The sequence below is a fragment of the Balaenoptera physalus genome, assembly GCF_965194825.1.
Source record: "Balaenoptera physalus genome assembly, chromosome: 8".
NCBI classification, from domain to species: Eukaryota; Metazoa; Chordata; class Mammalia; order Artiodactyla; family Balaenopteridae; genus Balaenoptera; species Balaenoptera physalus.
The window spans coordinates 6,479,548-6,497,051 of NC_138887.1; the positions used below are offsets into that span (position 1 = coordinate 6,479,548).

A 17,504-nucleotide genomic window follows, 5' to 3' on the forward strand; every position below is an offset into this window, starting at 1 on the left:
CCCTGCAATTATCAGTTCTAGTAACTTTGTAGATTCCTCAGGATTTTTCTATATAAACAATCATGTCATGACTATAAATTAAAAACCAAGCCAAGCTGTACCCATAAAATTAAGTCTCTCTCTGGAGCCTAAGAAAAATGAGGAAAAGTAAAACTTAAGATGCTTCATTAATGAACTAAAAGTTTACATCTACATGACCCACAGAAATGACTGCCATAACACAAGAAGGTGGACCAGATTATCAAATTTTATGTCATTTGATTGTTATTTCCTTTGATTTATGGAGGGGGAGAGAGAGAGAGGGAGAGAGGTGCTAATCTCATCTACATTTGGGTAAATTCTCATCTACTCCCCAAATAGTGTTACTATCAGTAAAGATATCCAGAAAGTATTTGTCATACATTAAATAATGACCTGAATTAACTGCTGTAAGATAAGTTAAAATATAGGGACTTCCTTGGTGGCACAGTGGTTAAGAATCCACCTGCCAATGCAGGGCACATGGGTTTGAGCCCTGGTCCAGGAAGATCCCACGTGCCCACGGAGCAACTAAGCCCATGCGCCACAACTACTGAAGCCCGCGTGCCTAGAGCCCGCGAGCCACAACTACTGAAGCCCGCGTGCCTAGAGCCTGTGCTCCGCAACAAGAGAAGCCACCGCAATGAGAAGCCCGCACACCGCAACGAAGAGTAGCCCCTGCTCACCGCAACTAGAGAAACCCCGCGCACAGCAACAAAGACCCAACACAGACAAAAATTAATTAATTAATTAATTTTTAAAAAAAAAACCACACAAATAATTTTGTGATCCTGTAACACAACCTCTTTTCTTCCATGTTCTTGCTTCCCAATCGGCTCTAACGCCATGTGATCATATCCACGGTGGTCCCACCCACGCCCCACAGCAGGGGGCAGGAGCCCTATCTCTGACATTGTGCAGAATCTCCAACCCGAGGTGATTATGAAAAGCACGCGGACTTCAGTCCTTTGCACTACTGTCCGCAGACTCTCTGAGGCAGTGCACCCCATACAGTGTGTGCCGGGTGGGCTGTGTCCCTACCGCGTCCCCGCGCAACTACCCCTCTCTACCGCCATCTCCAGCTGGGTCCGCAGTTTCTTTGCTGTGGACAAGCTACCAGTGCTCAAAACCCCTAACTCAGCCCTGGTCCTGTTCACCAAACATTCCTGCTGGCTCAGCTGTCTTTGAAAGTGTCCATGGCAGATTCTGAACTCAGAGCCTTTCAGTTATTGAGAGAGGCGTATCACCTTGGCTCATTCAAGCCTTCAGTGCAGGTAGGCCTCTGGTTTCTTATGTGTCTCGAGTAAAATGAGAAATATTACTGCTCCCAAAATAGACTGACCAAACTTAGGCAAAATTTAGACTAAACCTCTGGCCGACAGAATGATAGCCCCCCAAAGATGCTGTCCTAGTTTGCTAATAAGGCTTCCATACCACAGACTGGGACACAGACAGTATCTCGGAGTGGGTGATTACACAACAGAATTTATTTTCTCACAGCTCTGGAGGCTGGAGGTCGAGATCCAGGTGTCAGCAGAGCAGGTTTCTCCTGAGGCCCCTCCCCTTGGCTGCAGAGGAGGTCTTTGACCCTCTCCCCGCCCCGGATCTCTGCACCACCTTCCCTCTCTGTGTGTCTGTGTCCCGATCTCCTCCCCTGATAAGGGCATCAGTCAGATTGCATTAGGGCCACCCTAAAAACTTCATGTTAGCTTAATTAACAGTCACGATCTGAGGTACTGTGGGTTAGGGCTTCAACATATGTGTTTTGGAGGACACAATTCAGCCTGTAACACATGTCCATGTCCTAATCCCCAGAACCAGTGAGTGTTACCTTACATGGCAAAACGACTTTGTTGCAGGTGTGGTTAAGTTAATTTAAGGATCTGGTGAGGGGGGGTGGTTCATTCTGAATCATGCAGGTGGCCTCACTGTACTCACAGGGTCCTTAGAAGGAGGCAGAAGAGTCAGGGTCAGAGAAGGGGGTGTGACAACAGAAGCAAAAGCCAAAGGGAGACAAGACAGACTTCCCGGGGTAGGTTCCACGGGCTCTGAACACAGGAAGGGGCCGCGGGGACACAGGTGCCTCCAGAAACCAGAAAAATCGAGGACATGGATTCTCCCCTAGAGCCTCCAAAGGAACACAGCCCTGCTGACGCTTGGCTTTAGCTCAGGGAGACTTCCCACCTCCAGAACTGTGAGATAATAAATCTGTGTTGTTTTGAGCCACTAAGTTTATGGGAATTTGTTACAGCAGCAATAGGAAAACTAATATAACTTCCCCGTCTGGAAATATTTTGGAAGCTGTGAAAATGAGGAAACAATCAGAAGGATAATCAAAAAATAATGAAAAACTAGAGTTCAAGGGAAAAGACCAAAGGAAATGAGGAAGGGGGAGAAAGGGGGAAAGAGAAATCAAGCAATGCGACAGGAGAGAGCATAAGCATGCCTACGGTGGCCGCCCTGCAGAGGATGCGTGCTGGCCTGGGGAAGATTGTAATATGAAAGAATCTAAAACACAAAGCCCGTAAAACCAGTTGTGGAACCCTGAGCCTCTAGGAAAAGCGGCCAGCAGTGTATTCAGCAACTCTTTGCACCCATGGCTCTGACCACACCGCCAACACCCCCAGCTGAGCTGCCTTAGAAAGCCCAGACCACAAAGCCGGTCAGCCAGATCTGGAAATGGCCCAGGGCGGGCACGCTTCAGAGAAGCCACAGACGTAACAGGACCTGGTTCTAAGACCATCCAGGTGAACAATCTGGGCACCCTCCGTGGAGGTGACGATAATAATAACAGCTACTTTTTAGAAGCCTATTACTACGTCCAAGCACTTGAGAGGCAGAATACACAAAGAGACAATGGCCAGACCATATATAAGAATAGAGCTCTGACCCCCCACCTGCTGCAGCCCGCACAGGGAACCGACCTCTCATCCACAGTCCTCCACAGGAACCAGCCCAGGAATCAGCCTGCTGTCTCTAGTGACAATGCAGAAAGCCAACCAGTAACCCCGGCAACATTCAGCCCCAAATGCCCAGGACCTGATGAACGACCGACAGCTTCCTTTTGTCCCTACTAACAACTTAGGACCAACCAGAAGAAGCCAAATATGTCCCTCTGACAAATCGCATAGGATGTCCCCGTCTAGTAGCCACCTCCAGCCAGGGCACGCCTGAAACCTTCCTTTTTTTTCCACCATGAAGCTTTCCCACTCCTCTGCTTGCCTTTGAGTCTCTGACCAACCAGGTGATGGTGGTCACCGCCCTTGCTGCAGCCGGCTCTGCATAAATAGCCTTAGCCTGTTCTCACGTGGGTGGTCTTCATGTACACACTCAGGAAACACTCACAGCTGCCCGTGCAGTGATAACTGCCATGACGCTATGTAGCAGAAGCTAGAAGTCACTCTCTCACTGGCACCTGAGGCTGCGTGCTCATCATCTGACACTTGGAGCCCAGAGAAGTTTGGCTTCTTTTCCCAAAGCCTACCACTAACCATGTTTGGGAAAGACTGAACTAGAGTTTCAGAAGCAAAGCCGTAATTTGGAAGCCAGAAAGATAAACAGCTGAATGCCAGAGGAGAAGGATTAAACAGGGAAAAACAGAGAATGACCAACATGATGGTCAGACGTGTCTGGCCCTCATCACAGGGGCACTTCCGTTTAGAAATTAACACGCTTCAAAACGTGCCCAAGTGTTCCTGGAGGTTCCTCCAGGGTCTGTCTCGTGCTGTCCAGTGCAGTCCCGGCCACCACTGTGCCCGTGTCGCCCTGGGTCTCACGGACTCTGGAACCTGAGCGCTAACGCGGGGGCCTGCCTTCAGAATCCTGCACTCTTGCGCCAGAGCTGAGACCACTGCCCCCGCGGGCTGGCCTGCCCCCCAGACATCCAAGCCTGAACCACACACCCTCCCGGGAAGACCAGCACGGCCCCTCACTCCTCTCAGCGCACCTCCTCGACCGTGTTTTGTCCCAGCATCACTGTCACTCCAGATGATTGACAGAAGAACATTTACTCCTTCCCCTCATGATTCTTAAAGACGATCGCTCATTGCCACATTCCCATAATCACCTTGTTGAACTTGCAACAGTCTTAAAATTATTTTCACAAACACTATTCATGCATTACACTGTTCCTCTTTTTTTTTTCTTTTTTTTTTAACATCTTTATTGGAGTATAATTGCTTTACAATGGTGTGTTAGTTTCTGCTTTATAACAAAGTGAATCAGTTATACATATACATATGTTCCCATATCTCTTCCCTCTTGCATCTCCCTTCCTCCCACCCTCCCTATCTCACCCCTCTAGGTGGTCACAAAGCACCGAGCTGATCTCCCAGTGCTATGCAGCTGCTTCCCACTAGCTATCTATTTTACATTTGGTGGTGTATATATGTCCAGGCCACTCTCTCACTTCGTCCCAGCTTACCCTTCCCCCTCCCCGTGTCCTCAAGTCCATTCTCTACGTCTGCATCTTTATTCCTGTCCTGCCCCTAGGTTCTTCAGAACCATTTTGTTTTGCACAGCAAAGGAAACCATAAACAAAACGAAAAGACAACCCTCAGAATGGGAGAAAATATTTGCAAACGAAGCAACTGACAAAGGATTAATCTCCAAAATTTACAAGCAGCTCATGCAGCTCAATATCAAGAAAACAAACAACCCAATCCAAAACTGGGCAGAAGACCTAAACAGACATTTCTCCAAAGAAGACATACACTATCCCTCTTTTGGGGGGATGATGAACACTCGGGGGACCCTGGGTTTTCATCCAAAGAGCAAAAAATATTTAAAATCCAAAAAACCTCTCCTCCAGCTCCATGAAGTCAAGGACGAGATTTCAAACAAACCAAGCCACCCCAGCTGCCATCCACCTGGGCTCCGTTTGCTGGGAGGGCTAGAATCTGGGGAGGAGGTGGGGGACATGATGGGGAACATGTGAAAAGAAAAGGGTAAATCAAGGAAGAATGCCAGGAAATCAAAAATGCATTGGCAGGGGCTTCCCTGGTGGCGCAGTGGTTGAGAGTCTGCCTGCTAATGCAGGGGACACGGGTTCAAGCCCTGGTCTGGGAAGATCCCACATGCCGCGGAGCAACTAGGCCCGTGAGCCACAACTACTGAGCCTGCGCGTCTGGAGCCTGTGCTCCGCAACAAGAGAGGCCGCGACAGTGAGAGGCCCGCGCACCGCGATGAAGAGTGGCCCCCGCTTGCCGCAGCTGGAGAAAGCCCTCGCACAGAAACGAAGACCCAACACAGCCCAAAAAATAAATAAATAATAATTAAAGGTGCTAATAATTAAAAAAAAAAAAAATGCATCGGCAGAAGGCCAGCCTGTGGTAAGCACTCTAAGATCATAGCCCACAGGCACGGCCCTCTGGCGTGTGGGAGATGCTGTGCCCGGAGCCTCCTCCTGTACGGCCCGTTGTTCAGGACAGAGCGGACCCACAGCCAAAGGCGGCACGGAGACCAGGAGAGATAGGATGAACAAAGGATGAGAAACAAAGCTGAGCTCTCTTCTGAATGGAGACTCTATGAGAACCAGGCGGAGGGGAGCAGAGCGGCCCCCTCCACCCCTGCCGTCCTGAGTGCAGTGGGTGTGACCCTGGTGCTCTTGTGTGGGTCAACGCACCCCGCCATGCCTTCACCTCGGGGTGTGCAGTGGAGGTGTACTGACGCTGCCACACGTGCTTTCTTACAGAAACTTCTGCACTCGATATATGTAATGCTGTCGGAGCCAAGAACGGAAGGTTGTAGCCTCGCCCGTGACCAGGCTGGCCGATCACTGCCCCATCCCTCCAGACACTGTGAGGGGTTAAGGGGGAGATACGATCCCAGCAAAGCCAATCAGAATATTCAGGGAGATGGAAGAGGACACTGGGAGACGAGAGCTCTTCCTTATCAAATTCTGAGCTGCAGGAATCCTGTGACCAGGAGCCCCTGGAGGGCATCGTCCCTGCCACCTCACAGGTGCAACGCAGACCTGCAGACGAGAGGAAGTGGCCCCGACAGCAGGGGCCGAGGACCAGAAGCCTGCCATTGCTGAGGAAACGCGCATGACTCCTCGCCCTGAGTCGATGAAGTCCCTTGAGTTTCTAAGCAGACTGTACTTGGGCTTCTACCTCTCTTCCCAGCTAGAACAAAGGGAAACTGGCTGAGCCTATACCTAAAACTAGGACAGACACTGAGCAGCGGACCCCCTGCCCCTCCCCAGTGCCCGTTGAACAGTGTGACCCAGGAGGGATCAGGGAGGGAGAGCCTTCAAGAAGCGCGCCTCCCACCAGAGCTGAGCCCAAGATGAGGCAGTGACCTTACAGTGTGTCAGGACGGCCAGGAGAGCAGAAATAAAGCCTGTTCTCCTCCAAAGGGGCCGCGGCCTCAGGACCAGGGTCCTGGGCCCTCGGGCCCGAGCACGTCACTCAGTAGCAGCACACACTCACTCTGGTGCAAGATCCCTGACCCTAGGGCGAGGCTGGTCCAGATGCCGCTGAGTCAGAAACTCCTCCTCCAGGGTGCAAACCACCAGGAACCACCTTCACTGGCTCTTTTTGTTTCCAGAGCTGGGACTGGGCAATCCCGGTAGGGCCACACTGAACGTGCCTGGCTGCAGCCTGGCTTGGGACCCTGGAAGGGACTCGCCAGGTCCAGGCGGGGCCCTTGGATTGCTCTGGACGGCACTGTGCCCCCCCAAAATTCATATGGTGAAGCCCTAATCCCTCACGTGGCTGTAGTGGAAACAGAGCCTTTCAGGAGGTGATTAAGGTTAAATGAGGCCATAAGGGTGGAGCCCTAAGCCCATGGAACCAATGTCCTCGTCAAAGAGGAAGAGGCACCAGAGATCTCTGGCGAGCGCACGGTGGGAAGGCAGCCATCTGCAAGCCCGGAAAGGAGTCCTCATCAGAAACCACATCCTCCAGCACCTAAATCTGGACTCCGCAGCCTCCGGAACTGGGGAGGGAGAACTTTCTGTTGTTAAGCCCCCGGTCCGTGGCATTTGCTTTGTTGTCCTGAGATGACTAAGATGAGGACTGGGAAGATCTCTGGGTAGATAGGACACCCGCCTGACCCTGTGGTTTTCTGGACAAAGCCTCGGTAATGCTGAGCTCCGCGTGCTGAAGGACAGGGCAGCTGCTCGGAGCTCCACGGCCCTGATGACCAGCACGGCTGGGCCGTGGAGCCTACAGACCCGAAGGGTGGACTTTGGCCGGGAGCTCCGTTTCCTCACTGAGGAGGTCAGAGCTGCTGCACAACCTTGAAGAAAGTGAGGCATCAGGCAAAGTCCTGGCTCAGGGCTCAGTCACCTGGCCCCGCGGTTTGGACGCTGAGTGGGCACGGAATGAAGCGGGCCTTCCAATTCCAGATGCTTCAGCTGCATCCGAGGCCAGGTGGCGGGGGCCCCCTCCTGACGACTGGTCAGCAGAGCAGCCACCCCGGACAGTGTGGAAAACAGTCTCCCTGGGCTCCGAGCCCAGGGAGGGCAGGGCCGTGTTGGCTGTGCCCACCTTCGCCCTGTGCTGAGCATGGACGAAGGCACCCGGCGGGGCAGCTCTTTCCCAGACGAGGGGAAGTGCTGGGGCCCACGGACAGCGCCCAGCCGCTCCCCTCCCCTTGCCATCTCGGCGGCTGCTTCTGAGCACCACGGGGCCGTCTGCCCTGGGTACTCAGCCCGGATTTTCCCCCCTGCGGCTCTCTCCCCAGGCCTTCAGAGCGGAGGAAACCCCCTGCCTCGGCTCCGCCCTTGCTCCGCAGCACAGCCGTCCATCAGGGAGAGGGGCTGGGCGGCAGGTGAGATCCATCGCGCGCCCAGGCGTCCGCTGGCTCTTCCCCTTCACGATGTTACCGAAAGCGGGGTCCGCCTGCGCGTCCCTCGACAGCCAGTACTCAAGAGGCAAGGTTGGTGGAAAGAAAGACTGCTTCCTTCCAGAGCCCCGCAGCTGGCGGGGAGGGCGGACTCGTGTCCAAAGGCCAACTCCCCACCAACTGTCAGGAGAGTTTCAGGGGTGTATAGGCGGAGGGAGGGGGCTACACACAGAAACAGCCCAGTCGGCTCTGACAGGCATCCTGAAACTGGTCCTGCGGTGCTCTGACCAGCGCCATCGTGATTGCCTTAAGTACACTTAGTCTTCAGTTCCAGGCTTGGTGTGCTCCCATTTCCTTGAGGCCGATTCTCAGAACTGCGGCAGCTGATGTCACGGCTACAGTCTAGTCATCATGTAGTTCACTCCTTCCACCTGGTGGCGGTTTCAGTGTCTACGAGACAGCTCCCAGGATGTGGCTCAGAATATCATCTGTAGCCCTTGAGGAGGAACTAAAGGTCCTTGACTTTGCTTAATGATTACACTATTATTATTTGGTCTCCTTTGACTGTTTTCCTTTGTTTCTGCATTTTCCCAATTCTCTGATTAAACTTATTCTTTGACTAAAGTTTTTATACGGACAACAGGCAGGCAGAGGACACGGTGGGGAAGGACCACGGGGTCCTGCTCCATTTCAATAACCATCCCGGGCAGGAGACGGGGGCCTACCTCGCCCAATGATCCCAGCACGTTTCTGGAATCCTTTTGCTCTCTCCCTTCCCCGGGAGGTGATTTCACGATTTCTCCAGGCTGGAACACCCCACACCCCGCCCCCTCCTCACTCTCCACCCACAGCTTCCCCTTCTGCTTCCCTGAGGACACAGAGGCAACGATCTCCCACAGCCTGTCCGCAAAACTCCCTGCACCGGGGACACGGGTTCGAGCCCTGGTCTGGGAAGATCCCACATGCCGCGGAGCAACTGGGCCCGTGAGCCACAACTACTGAGCCTGCGCGTCTGGAGCCTGTGCTCCGCAACAAGAGAGGCCGCGATAGTGAGAGGCCCGCGCACCGTGATGAAGAGTGGCCCCCGCTTGCCACAACTGGAGAGAGCCCTTGCACAGAAACGAAGACCCAACACAGCCAAAAATAATAAATAAATAAATAAATAAATAATTTTTTTAAAAAAAACTCCCTGCACCGAGAACCACCAGTTCCCTGTCCTCCCCGTGGCAGGTGGTGAGCTGACCCTGCTCCTTCTAAAGCAACCCCTGCCCTCCGTTTGTGCTCAGGACCTCAGCCCCTCATGTCAACTCAAGGCCTTTTCTCCTGTGGTTATCTCCTCTCCCTCTGGCATCAGCGGTTTACCCTTGTCTCCTGGATTATCACCATAAACGTACAGCATGTTCTAGGATCTCCCTCCTTTTAAAAGCTTCTCTCTCTAGGACGCATGTCCCCCCTGAGCTGCTGCTTCCCCCGGCGCCGGCCCCTTGCCCTCTGCACTGAGCCTCTTCTCTCTACCACATGCAGCTGCTCGCCCATCCCATGGCTTCAGTGACACCAAAATGCTCATAATTGTTAAATGTCTATTTCCAGCCCCAACATGTTCCCTGAGATCCAAACTCAAATATCTCAGTGCTTACTCAGATGCCTAGTAGGCGTCTCAAAATTCATACAGTCATACTCTGGTTTCTCTTCAGAACGCATAAATCTTTCGCCTTTTACTGAAGATTTCCGTGGAGAGAAACAATTCCGAGTTTCTCGTCAATTTTTTGAGGCCTTGTTTTCACAAGGCTAATAAAAATTAAAAAAAAAAATTCATACAATCAAAACAAAACTCTTCCCAACGCCCCTCAAACTTGCAGATGCCCATTTCAGCACACGGCACGGACGCTGCTCCCATTTTCAAATCAAAACCCCAGGAATCCTCACTAAGTCCTCTTTCCCACATACTCTGGGATTCATCAGCGGGTCATACTCACTCCTTCATGAATCCCGAATCCAACCCCTCCCTACCAGGGCCTGCCAGCCCCAGGGCCCCAGCTTGGGGCCCCTCTATAAGCTCTTGTGCTGACAGCCGCCAGGCCACGGGCGCGGCAGCCCCTGTGGCAGGACAGGTGGTGAAAGATAAGCAGGGACAAGGGACATCCCCACCAGCTACTACACTCAGGACCAGGGCCACAGAAACGGTCATTACTTGCCCGAAATCACAAGACAGTAAGTAGAAGAGGCAGGATTTGAACCTAGGAAATCTGGCTCCAAAGTCTGGGCTCTAAAATACAGACGAGGACTGGACATGCAGAGTGTCCGGCTCACCTAAAGAACTGCCCCGCTGGAGAGAGTTGGACATATTCAAACCCCACCCACGCATTCCCACAGACACAGGCCATCCATGGTGTGGGCGGTCACGAGGCCATTTTTTCGGTCTTCAAAAACACTCTACTCCAGGGCTGAGGGTCTAGTTAAAGGTCTGGGTCCATGAAAGTGGCCAGCTGGGCAAGCGGTGCAGCAGGGGTGAGGATAACGGGAGCGTCCAGGGAAAGAGCGACGCACAGAGAGGCGGTTCCTGAACTAACACGGGGCTCCTTTCCTGGATTGCAGGGTCCTCCTTGTGGCCTGGCTTGTGCGAACAAAATCTAAAAGGGGCCCGCCTCTACCAGAAAAACTAAGTGCCCACATCGAACAGGCCATAAGTTCCCAGCGTGATCACAGCAATTGCTTTGGAAGACTGAAAAGACAGATTTCTAGGCCTGAATGAAGCAAAACATCTCAGGTGGCATCTGAGAATCTTTACTTTTAGAAGCTTCTCAGATGAGCTCATCCAGGTTTGAGAACCACTGGTGCAGAGTGGAAGAAGGCAGAGGGGTTTGGGGCCTGGTGTGATAGCGAGCTTCCGGGCTGACTCCCAGAGATCCCCACTGTCTGATGGGAGCTCCTCCCTGGGGCACCTCCTGCCATGCATAGGCCTAACCTGGGACAAGTGTCCTGCAACAGGACAGTGCAAATGGTGCTGTGAGGTTTGAGGCCGGGTCACAAAAGACATCACGGCTTTTCTCCTCACTCTCTCAGGATTCCTGATGTGACACATCACGTCACAGGGACACTCAAGCAACCCTACAGAGGAGCCCCCCTGGAGAGGAACCCAGGCCTCCTGACAACAGCAAGCGCAGCCACGTGGGTGCACCGTCTTGGAAGTGGATCCCCAGTGCCAGTCAAGCCTTCCTGACACAATGACTCTTCATGAGACAGGCTCCAAGTCAGAACCACCCAGCTAAGCCACTCCTGAATTCCTGACCCACAAGATAGTATGAAATAATAAATGTTTATTGTTGTTTTAACCTGCTGAGTTTTAGAGTGATGTGTTAAGCAGAAAGAGAAAACTAATAGGCCTGGAATGATCAGGACATTTTGTGAAGGAAATTGGACTCTGGGCTCTGATAAGAAGAGAAGGGCAGGGCATTAGGTTAAAGAGTAATCTAGGTCCGGAATGATCTATTTCACTGAAAGTCAAATAGAGGAGAATAAACTTATCCCTTATCCCTGGGCCCAAGTTATCCTGCTTTCCCAGTGACAGTGACAGGACCCCTCCGGGACCTGGGGCGGGGGCTGGGGGGTGAGCTGGCATCACGACGCTCCGTGAGGAGCTGGCCTGGATCCTCACTGACGCCGTCCACGGGTCTCCAGCTGGGCTGCATGTTAAGATCACCTGAGGAGCTTCAAAAAATATTGATTCCTGGGCCATATTCCCAAAGATTCTGATTTAACTGGTCTGGGCTGTAGCCTGGGCATGGGTAACGTTAAAATCTTTCCAGGTGACTGATATGCAGCTCTGGCTGAGGACCACTGCTGTAGATAAAGAGCTTCAGCGTCTTCCTAGAGCCGGGCTAAATATATGTGCAGCAAGGGTGGGCAGAAAACTGTGGACCTTTGTTCTAATGCAGCCCAGTATGCAGGGGCGCTGGGACCATGCACACTAAAGTCAGGGTCTTCTGAAGGGCAATAATTTTTTTTTAGTATGTTCGGGGGGTTTTTTTGTTTGTTTTTCTGTGTGTTTTTGTTTGGTTGGTTTTTTGGTTTTGTTTTTTGTTTGTTTGTTTGCTGTTTTTCCAAGCTGCGCAGCTTGCAGGATCTTAGTTCCCCGACCAGGGATTGAAGACGGGTCCTTGGCAGTGACAGCGCAGAGTCCTAACCACCGAATCGCCATGGAATTCCCATGAAGGGTAATAATTGAACAAATAGCCAGTGAGGATTGCTGCTCTGGTTATCTATAGCTGTGTGGCATAAATCGCAATAACCATTTATTGTAATTATCATGCTTGGTCTGGGATCGATGGAATTCATCTAGATGGTGCTTACTGAACTCTCACGTAGTTACAGTCAGACAGTGGCTGGGCTGGAGTCCTCTCTAAGACTGCTTCACACAATGGTTGACACCGGCTATCAGCTGACTCTCGTATAGGGCTGTTGGTGGAACATCTACATGCAGGCTTCCCATGTGGCCTGGACCTCCTCACAGCATGGTGGCCGGTTCCAAAAGTAAGCTTCACAAAAGAAACCATCAGAAGCTACTGGACCTTTTCTAAGCCAGCCTTGGAAGTCATGCAGCATCACCACATCTTTTTTTCTTTTTTTTTTTTAATTGAAGTATATAGTTGGTTTACAATGCTGTGCCAATCTCTGCTGTACAGCAAAGTGACTCAGTTATACACAGAGACATTCCTTTTTTTAATATTCTTTTCCATATGGTTTATCACACGATACTGAATATAGTTCCCTGTGCTATACATTAGGACCCTGTTGTTTATCCATTCTAAATGTAATAGGTTTGCATCTACCAACCCCAAACTCCCAGTCCGTTCCTCTCCCTCCCCCCACCCCCCCTTGGCAACCACAAGTCTGTTCTCTATGTCCGTGATTCTGTTTCTGTTTTGTAGATAGGTTCATTTGTGCCATATTTTAGATTCCACATGTAAGTGATATTATATGGTATTTGTCTTTCTCTTTCTGACTTACATCACTTAGTATGATAATCTCTAGTTTCATCCATGTTGCTGCAAGTGGCATTATTTTGTTCCTTTTTATGGCTGAGTAGTATTCCACTGTACCACATCTTCTTTATCCATTCATCTGTCGATGGACATTTAGGTTGTTTCCATGTCTTGGCTACTGTGAATAATGCTGCTATGAATATAGGAGTGCATGTATCTTTTTGAATTATAGTTTTATCTGGGTATATTCCCAGGAGTGGGATTGCTGGATCATATGGTAATTCTATTTTTAGTTTTCTGAGGAACCTCCATACTGTTTTCCATAGTGGCTGCACCAACTAACATTCCCACCAGCAGTGTAGGAGGGTTCCCTTTTCTCCACACCCTCTCCAGCATTTGTTATTTGTAGACTTTTTAATGATGGCCATTCTGACCGGTGTGAGGTGATACCTTGTTGTCGTTGTTTGATTTGCATTTCTCTAATAATTAGTGATGTTGAGCATCTTTTCACGTGCCTACTGGCCATCTGTACGTCGGAAATGCCTATTAAGGTCTTCCGCCCATTTTTTGATTGGGTCGTTTGTTTTTTTGTTGTTGAATGGTATGAGCTGTTTATGTATTTTGGAGATTAAACCCTTGTCTATCTCATCATTTGCAAATATTTTCTCCCACTCCATAGGTTGCTTTTTTGTGGATTTTTTTTTTTTAATGATTTCCTTTGCTGTGCAAAAGCTTGTAAGTTTAATTAGGTCCCATTCATTTATTTTTGTTTTTATTTCTACTGCCTTGGGAGACTGGCCTAAGAAAACATGGGTACAATTTATGTCAGAGAATGTTTCGCCTATGCTCTCCTCTAGGAGTTGTATGGTGTTATGTCTTATATTTAAGTTTTTAAGCCATTTTGAGTTTATTTTTGTGCACAGTGTGAGGGTGTGTTCTGACTTCACTGATTTACATGCAGCTGTCCAACTTTCCCAGCACCACTTGCTGAAGAGACTGTCTTTTACCCATTTTACATTCTTGCCTCCTTTGTCAAAGATTAATTGACTGTAGGTGTGTGGGTTTATTTCTAGGCTCTCTATTCTGTTCCAGTGACTCATATGCCTGTTTTTGTACCAATACCACAGTGTTTTGATTACTGTAGCTTTGTAGTATTGTCTGAAGTCTGGGAGAGTTATTCCTCCTGCTTTGTTTTTTTTCCTCAGGATTGCTCTAAAAATTCTGGGTCTTTCATAAATTTTTGGATTATTTGTTCTAGTTCTGCAAAACATGTCATGAGTAGCTTGATAGAGATCACATTAAATCTGTAGATTGCTTTGGGTAGTATTCCCAAATTTTAACAATATTAACTCTTAGTATTTAACAATTTTAATTAATTTTATTAATTTATTAATTTTAACAATATTAATTCTTCCAATCCAAGAGCATGGGATAGCTTTCCATTTTTTTGAATCCTCTTTAATTTCCTTTAGAAATGTTTTACAGTTCTCAGTGTATAAGCCTTTCACCTCCTTGGTCAGGTTTATTCCTAGGTATTATTTTTTGGTGAGATTTTAAAAGGTATTGTTTTTTTACATTCTTTTTCTGATATTTCATTGTTAGCATAAAGGAATGCAACCAACTTCTGAATGTTAATCCTGTATCCTGCTACTTTGCTGAATTCATGTACTTGGTCTAGTAGTTTTTGTGTGGAGTCCTTAGGGTTTTCTATATATAGTATCATGTCATCTGCATATGGTGACAATTTTACCTCTTTCCTTCTGGATACCTCTTATTTCTTTTTCTTGTCTGATTGTTGTGACTAGGACTTCCAATACTATGCTGAAGAGAAGTGACAGTGGGGCAGCATCACCACATTTTATCATCAAGGTAGTCACAAAGGCACAAGATAAAGTTGCTACAGACTGAATTGTGTCCCCCCCAAAATCCATATGTTGAAGCCCTAACCCCCAATGATATTTGGAGATGGGGTCTTTGGGAGGTGATTTAGTTTATATGAGGTCATGAGGGTGGAGCCCCCATGGTGGGATTAGTGCCCTTGTAAGAGATGCCAGAGAGCTTGTCCCCTCTCTCTCTCTGGCTCTGCCATGTGAAGATACAGCAAGAAGAGGGCATCTTCAAGCCAGGAAGAAGACCCTAACCAGAACCAAACACACTGGCACCTTGACTTCAGACTTCCAGTCTCCAGAACTGTGAAAATAAATGCTGTTTAAGCTCCTGGTCTACGGTATTTTGTTATAGCAGCCTGAGCAGACTAAGACAAAAGACTCCACCTCTTGTTAGGAAGAGTGTTAAAGGACTTGCAAGCATATTTTAAAAGCACCTAAAATAGGATGGACATAACACCTCTACGATACATCAAGCCTCATGCCGGTGAGTCTAAAGCTGAGAAGTTTCTGGGATTTTATAGATGATCAGCGGTAGAACTATTTTGTAATCCATAGATTTCCTGGAATTGCAGCTCCCAGACCCTTTCTAGCAGAAATGGGAGGAATGGAGGTTGATTTGGTGGTCTCACCAGGAAAGCAACAGAGGAGATTCTCACTTATTTTAAAAATTCCAACACATGTGCTCTGCCTACCACATGGGAGGTGAAGAATAAACACTTGGTGAACTGATGAATTCGGTTCTCAATTACCACCTCAGTCACAGCCTTGAGAGCCCAACTGAAAGGCCCTGGGTTTGAATCATCTCCATCCTATGTCTGGCATTGGTCTGCCTGTTGGGAAACAGAAGACATTAAGTGGGGCTTCCCTGATGGCGCAGTGGTTAAGAATCCTCCTGCCAATACAGGAGACATGGGTTCGAGCCCTGGTCCGGGAAGATCCCACATGCCGCGGAGCAACTAAGCCAGTGCACCACAACTACTGAGCCTGCACTCTAGAGCCCGCGAGCCACAACGACTGAAGCCCACGTGCCACAACTACTGAAGCCTGCGCGCCTAGAGCCCGTGCTCCGCAACAAGAGTAGCCCCCGCTCTCTGCAACTAGAGAAAGCCTGCGCACAACAACAAAGACCCAGCGCAGCCAAAAATTAATTAATTAATTTTAAAAAAAGAGAGAACAGAAGACATTAAGTGGACAAGGTGTCCACCTGCCGCCCAGTGACAGAGATGGGAGCAAGCAGCAGAGGGCTGAGACTGTTTATAAGTAGTTATCAGGATAGATTTCTGCTCTGAGGAGACAGCGTGGGAATCTGTGAGGGGGATTAGGCTGGGGCTGAGATGCTGGAATTCGTTTCAGATATGGATGACAAGACACAGTGGGACTGGAACGCAGGCAAACTTTTCAAGGCTGCTACAGCCCTTCAGCTGCTGTGGCCTGGCTCTGCGACCAGACGTCAGCTGCTCGCTAGAGGTGCCGGCCCTGGGCACTGCTCCCAGGGGCTCCTCCAGCCCTACACAACAAGAGTACAATGTACGTGGAATTTCCACAGGCCACTCTGTTCTTGAGTCCATTAAACTAGCGTCACTTGGGAGGGCAGATGGGAGGAAGTCCACGGGGTGGAGGGTGCAACCTCGGCTGTGGCTAGGGCAGCAGGACACAGCGCCCTAATGCTGCCATCAAGGTGTCAGCCAGAGGGATTTGCTAACTGGGTGAAGCATGACAAGGTCACAGGGAAGGTGACCTGAGGTGAGGTGGGAGGGGATTCCCAAAGATCAGGAGGATGTCACCACGAGGACCCCCAAGAGCAAAGAAGCAGCCCAAGTGATGACTGTTTCAAGGGGTTACTATACGCCTGGCAAGAAGCCAAAGCATGGGCCCGTCCAGGGCTGTGGCTTGGCTGTCAGACGGGCCCACACAGCCATTCATTGGACATCATATCCGTCAATCTCCTGGCAGCCTCTGAGGTGATGTCATCTCCACTCTGCACCTGAAGAAACTGAGTGTATTCCTCTCCTGTGCTGCTGTAAGAAACGACCACAAACTGAGCAAGGTGTTCTCTCCCAGCGTGGGTGGGGCCTGCTCCAACTGAAGGCTTCAAGGAGGACCCTTCCAAGCCTCTACCTGGCTCTTGGTGGCGCCTACGGTCCTTGGCGTTCCCAGGCTTGTGGACGCACCTCGCCAGGCCCTGCCTGTCTCCCCTAACCCACCCCACCCCACGCCCCGCCTCCTGCCGTGTCTCCTCTGGGTGCACCTCTCCTGACCCCCCTCCTCTTCTCAGAACACCTGCCGTTGGGTTAGGGCCCATCTCATCCAGGAGGACCTCACCTTAGCTAATGACATCTGCAAAGACCTAATTTCCAAATAAGAGCATATTCTCAGGCTCCGCTGAACATGGATTTCAACCCAGTGCGCTGAGTTTTAAAGAGGTTTAAGGAATTGCCAAGTTTCCACAACCCATAAGAAGGTAGTTGGAACAAGGTTTGAACCCACAGAGCAAAGCCGCTTGCATGCGTCCCAGATTTGCCTTTGTAACAGAGGGGTTTAACCCTGTGAAGCCCCCAAGAAACGTTCCCACCGCTGCCCTCACTTTTGGGCCATGGGGTGGAATTGGAAGACAAGTATTGTGCTGTCAATGTGAACCCCTGTGCCCGCACCCCTCAGGGAGCTGAGGGAAATTCTGCCCAGACGCCTGACCTCCCGACAATGTTCTCAGCTGGCTTAGGGAGACCATCCACCCTGACAGCCCTCACCCCACCCTCACCGGATCAATGGGCGTGGATCAGATCCCAAACTCTGCAGGAAGCCACAACCTCAAGAGTCCCACGCA

The 17,504-nt window shown here is 50.1% G+C and overlaps 1 long non-coding RNA gene across 1 annotated transcript; it reads left to right on the top strand.

Annotated features, from left to right (window-relative positions):
- The first annotated feature begins 599 nt into the window (after window positions 1-599).
- On the top strand, window positions 600-13,569 carry LOC309665379. Its single transcript, XR_014266372.1, has 2 exons — window positions 600-6,398; window positions 6,433-13,569. It is a non-coding gene; the product is annotated as an uncharacterized lncRNA (long non-coding RNA).
- The last annotated feature ends 3,935 nt before the right edge of the window (window positions 13,570-17,504 follow it).